The following is a 5,738-nucleotide window of genomic DNA, read 5'->3' as shown; positions in this document are numbered from 1 at the left end:
CAATGGGATGCGTTGCTTTCTTTTTGTTGCCGTTGAAGGACAAGCTTTACAGCCATAGGGTCAGCGTGAGTAATGTGTGCCTGTATAGGGCTCATAGTGTGTAGCAAACATTTGCTAAAGTATAATCAATCCAAGATGAGACTGAAAACATGCAAAACATAAAACTATCAAGCGTAGACTAGCGTGTGATTCATGTTATTATGAGAAGGGAGTAAAATGATGATTAGGTTAGGCGAGAGATCTGGCAAAGATCGAATTATCAAATTCCAGTGAATTTGTGAGCGAAATGCTAGAGAAATAAGCTGAATGTAATAATAGGTATAGTTGTCGTTGTTGAATGTTACACCGTGAATGTTTATTAGTCTACAGTGGCTCTTAGAGTTATTGCAACTGACACAAGAGCATACACACCCACCTTTAGGCTGGTGTCATTGCTCGGTGGCATGCCACTAGTTGCAATGGGAAATGACGGATAGGATTTGACAGATGAGGGTTGAACGTCAAACGTCAAATCCCATACATTTCCCTTGCAACTAGTGGCACGCCACCGAGCAATGACACCAGCCTTACCTACACCTACCTGTCTGTCAGAAATATGGACGCTTTTTCATACTTGCGCTATACTTATTCGGAGCGGCGAAAATGAATTGTGGTTCTTGTTTTTATTTCGGTATGTAAATAGCTGTGTGCCGCCTTCAGGAAGGAGTAAACTAACCTCCAACGTTCGGTTAGCCGAAGTCGATCTAAATACTAATGTCACTTGATGTTTGATGTGAATGGCAACACTTTCGCTTGTTTCCGTGCACCCGAACGCATACCTATACACTATCTCTATTACCAAAGCTTACTGGCAATACTGTTATCGTGGTACTACCTGTTTCTGTTTAGTGCTCCGTGAAAGTTTATCCTATGCGCGTTCCCTGTGTGAGTGTTTTTTTTCTGGATGTTGTAATGAATTTTAAACTAGAATTGGCTGCATCTCAACCGAGGAGGGACCACGCGCTGCGCCTCCTTTTACAAACGTATAATCGCATATCGCATTCACTTTGAAAAAAGCTGCATAGAAGTAGATAAGGTTGATGTCTTTCTCGTGGTGTTAAGGTCAGGTAGAAGGTTAGAAGGTATAATAAGCAATAAGAAGCCAGAAGGCGAACATATTCGAGAAGTAATGAGATGAAACGAGAAGCGAAGGAAAAGGTACGAAAAGAAAACGAAAAGAAGCCCTGCAGAGGGTTAGTTAGCGAACGTAAGACGAAAAACAACAATCAAAACAAGCAAGCATGCCGATAACTGATAAGGTAGAATGCAAAATGTTGTTGTTTGTTTTTAAATTGTTACTTTCAATTCCTTTTTATTCCTCTTTTTTATTATTTATTCTCCAACAAATTATAAAATCGTGCTTGGTTTTTAAAATTTCATAGTGAAGTGAACTAATTTGAAGTATGTTTTTATGGATTGAAAATGCATTTAAAATCGTTTCTTCTATTTTTTAATTAGTTAAAAGTGAAACAAATAGCCCTGTGCGCTTGCTGCAAATAATATTTATCTTAGTTTGTTTTTCAAATAATTCCTTTACATGCTTAAGCCATTCTTACGTATTTGTAGATAAAGTAAATCGCATTTGCTGACAAGCGAGTCATTGAAGCTAGATGGCAACAAAACAGCAACACTCTGTAGCAATTTGTATGTGAAAAACGGCACAAAAAAAAGAAGGGAATCGGAATCCGATTCAAAGTCCCCGCTACGGTCCGATACGGCACCAGAACGATTTCTGTATACTATTAGCGATTAAGGACGTAATGTGTGAGCCTATCCAGCTATACGTGTTGTGCGTCGTACGATGATAAGTTTTTGTAAATCTCAAATGTACAAAGAATGTAAATACACGTGTATGTATGCCTCACGAGGGCGTAACCTTTATACCCACGCTCGGAGTCTGCAAAATAAATGCACATATTATCATAATAAAAAAGATTAATAATGCAAAAAAGAATATTTCTCTACTGTCCGAAAAGCAGGAACGAAGCAACGCCAAGGGCACAAGGTTTTAGTATTATTGTCATTTCAAATTCTGGTCCCAGGTAGAACGGGGGCCGGCCGTTAATTGCCGTAGGAAGGTCCTTTTTTCTTTTCGCAGCGTGAGAGGTCACATCCGAGATCTTTCGCCTTAGTTTCTCGCTTGTGTACTTCTCTCTCTCTCTCTCTCGCTCTTGCGTGGATGTGGATGCAAAACATTCCCTTCAGAAGCGGTTCCTCGGAGGTAGGGGTTTTGAAGGGTGCACGTGCGTGCACACCTCTTCGCCACCCTTGGCCCGCCCCGTTCGCGCAAAGGACAACCAAACCATCCAAATAACGGGTTTCCATTTCACAACCGCCCCGGGGTCAGCTGCGGGTATTTTCGCACCAGTTTTACGGTGCACTCGGCAGCAGCATTATGTTTGAAGCGTTTTCCTCTTCACTCACTTTGAATGGTATTTTCCATTTCATTCGGTTCGTTTTTTTTTTGCTCTCCCCCTTTTCATCATTGCCACACGGCTGGTTTCGCTTTCATCGTCACAGGAAGCTTTTGAAGTTTTGCTCTAGAAGGATACTTTACCGCTCCGGTTAAGCTTTCCCCCCCCCTCCCTCATCCCTCCTTTTTCCAGCTGCTTCCTGCTGTGTTTCATCTTTCCGCTCTGACCCCTGTATAGGTATGAACGAATGAACTCGAGAGCGAGTATTAATACCTCTTGCTTGCCAGTATTATGCTCGCCATGTTCGCAGCTTCATTCAGAGAACTTGAACAACTTTAGAGGATCCATCGGCCACCGCCACCGCATCATCTTCAGCGCTACGGATCGTCTTGGCAGTCGTTCTTGTTCGATTGATTCGTTCGAGGTTGATACGGAAAGGTCTCACGTTACGCCGGATGGGGAAGCTGACCGTCGTAATCAGTGCAACGGTGATTACCTTCACCGCGTACGCGCGCGCGCGTCCACTTCAGTGAGTATTTGTAAGCCTTCAAACTTCCAACATTCGCCACCCCATCATCTTCACCATCGTTACCCGCGTGCGTTCAATAATATTGAAACATTGTTTACGGCGCGCTGTCTCTTGGTGGGGTCGGTCGGTCGGTCGCGGCTTCTTGGTCGCAAATGGCAAACTGTGCGTTGAGAAGGTAGGAAAGTAGTGCCGGCAGTTAGAAAAGAAAACATGCACCGACTACACGAAGGAGTCGCCCGTTCGATCGCCAGCTTTCTTTTGTATCTAGCGTTTGAAAAATGAAGTTCACCACGACGCCACGTTCCCGGGGGCTTTCTGTCCATCGGTAGTGAAAGGTTTCGCTAGACTTCCTTCACTGGCTCGGTGTAAACCTATTTCTTCGGTTTTCTGGCCACCGTGATGGGGAGATACTTTTTTTAATATTAAAGTTTTCGCTTAAAGTTTTTTACCGGTTTAAAGACGCTCTCCCGGGTAATGATGGGGGAGTTTTCGAATATTGTGCTGTGGATGGTTTTGGAAAAGCTGATGGTTATCGAAAATTTGTGCGACGTGGTAAGGGTTCGCGTTGAAGGACGGTGGAAGCTGTTTTCAATAATCTTGCTTGCTGCTCCCGGGAAATGATGAAAGTAAATTTGTGTTTAGAAACATAATTTCAGTTGAATTATGCTGTAAGATGAAATTTTGAAGTTTTAAAGGTGAGCTCAAGCACTTTGTTGGTTAACTAGTTGAAAAATTAGGTTGTTTTGGTTAAATTACAAAACAGAAAGTGGTATGAGGGCGGTAAAAGTGGTAAGACAGTAGTGGTAAAAGAAAGATAATGTTGGAAGGCTCAGAATTTTTAAGTTTGGGACATCACAGTCATACCAGTGAAGCCTAAATCAACGTTAATAATATCACATTCATATCACAATGAAACCTCGACTTATATACGAATATTGTTACTTAGACTGTCATGTATCGAACGTACGTCCTACAATATCAGGTGAACCATCCGGTATCTTTCACATGACATGTTCAGTCTACCACCAATCGAAAGTCCACAAAGTCCTGGTTCAAGGTCCCAATCTTCTTCTTCTTGGCTTTTCGAGCTACTTGGCACGACGCCGGCCACGAAAAGTATACGACAAATCCTAGATCGGCCCCTTAACGATATCATGTAGTTTGATAGTTAGTGTTCACTACAAGAGAATGGTCCGGATGGGAGTTGAACCCCTGTACTGTCCTGTGAAGACTGAAGGCTGCTGTCGCTGATGCCACGATACTGATTCCACATAGGTGGATAGGGAGTTCTCACTACTCATGTCAATGCATTGTTATCCGGTAATAAATCTGCAAAAACAACGATGGTACTTGTCGGACCCAACAAGCATCTTTACTGTAAAACAGATAGCATTAAAGACTCACAATATTGGGTTCATATGTCAAGACGTACTAGTTTGTTGCCTAAGACGCCTTCCTAAACCATGTCATCCGAAAGAAGGTTCATTTGACTATTTGTAGGAAATGTTATGAATGTTGGTGTGTCTCCATCTGAGAGGTTACACCGGCTGAGGATCTCTATCTAATCGAGCCAAAGTCTCAACACGGGATCAGCTGTAATTACAGCGTTTTTATCCATATAATTGAACTTTGGAATTACTCTGTGGAATTTTTCAAACGGATAGTCAACTGTTGCAAGCTTCTTGTAGAACTTTGCCACTGTGGAGTGGAATATTACAATCATCATCATGTTGACCTGCTCTTTTAAAGACCTCGTCGGCGTGACATGGCCCGGTCAACAATAGATCTCCAGAAAACTCGATCCCTGGCTGCAGCTTCCCATCAATGTAGGCACCCGATCTCCGACAGGTCTCCCTGATCACCTGATCCAGCCAACGAACGCTGTGCTCCCCGACGCCTCGTACCGAACTGGGGGTCGCTGAGGAATACCTTTTTGACGGGGCATAAATCCGGCATCCTCATAACACGCCCCAGCCTTCGCCACGCCATCTTTGCCTCCGTCAGGAAGTTCGGTTAATATTCCAATCAATTAGGGGAAATTTGCAACACGACTCAAAGCAAAGTTCCACTTTGCTATCAACTGTGGATTTTCAGCCTACCACTCGGTTAACCTGTAAAATAAAATGAAAAACAAACTATTCTACAGTTTGTTTCAATTAGTACGCCTTATTATTCACATTTGAGCAGGGTCAAATTTTGTTTATCTAAATACTCCTTCTGTAAACTGAAACTGATTGTCAAATTAAACTGCAGCGGTGCACATTGCCCCAAAGTGAACGTGAAATTCTATTATATGATTGCTGTTGGAAGCTTTATAAGGTTGCCAACGCCCTGTCAGTTAGGAGGAGCCAAGAAGAAAAGGAGAGAAAAGGAGTGATTGTACTGTTCCATTATATGGATCAAAACCCTGTATTAGGAGTACCTTCGGCGTTATAATAATGTTTCTGATATCAGCAGTTTTTGTCATTTTCTGTATATGATTGCATGAACACATGCAGTAACTTAGACACAGGTTGGGAACTAAAACTGAAGAGTACATACTACACTACTATGCAATTGAATTACAATGTCGTGAGTTCTGGCGGGCTGTCAGAACAATTCATTAAAGATATCAGATATCAGTCAGATATCTTCAAAAAACCAACATTTCGCGAAAGAAAAGAAGGACAATCTCCTAGTTTTACTTGTAAAAATACGGTTAAAATGCTCTTCAGTTACAGAAAGTATTCAGTAGGAGGATTTATTGGAGTGTTAAA

General features: G+C 42.2%; 1 protein-coding gene across 1 annotated transcript in view; it reads right to left on the bottom strand.

Annotated features, from left to right (window-relative positions):
- The window catches only part of LOC126561839 (tyrosine-protein kinase Drl), a 483,362-nt gene that overhangs the window by 291,319 nt on the left and 186,305 nt on the right, over window positions 1-5,738 (bottom strand). The window lies entirely within an intron of this gene.

Source organism: Anopheles maculipalpis, chromosome 3RL (assembly GCF_943734695.1).
Source record: "Anopheles maculipalpis chromosome 3RL, idAnoMacuDA_375_x, whole genome shotgun sequence".
Taxonomy (NCBI): domain Eukaryota; kingdom Metazoa; phylum Arthropoda; class Insecta; order Diptera; family Culicidae; genus Anopheles; species Anopheles maculipalpis.
This window is presented reverse-complemented; position numbering and strand designations above follow the sequence as displayed.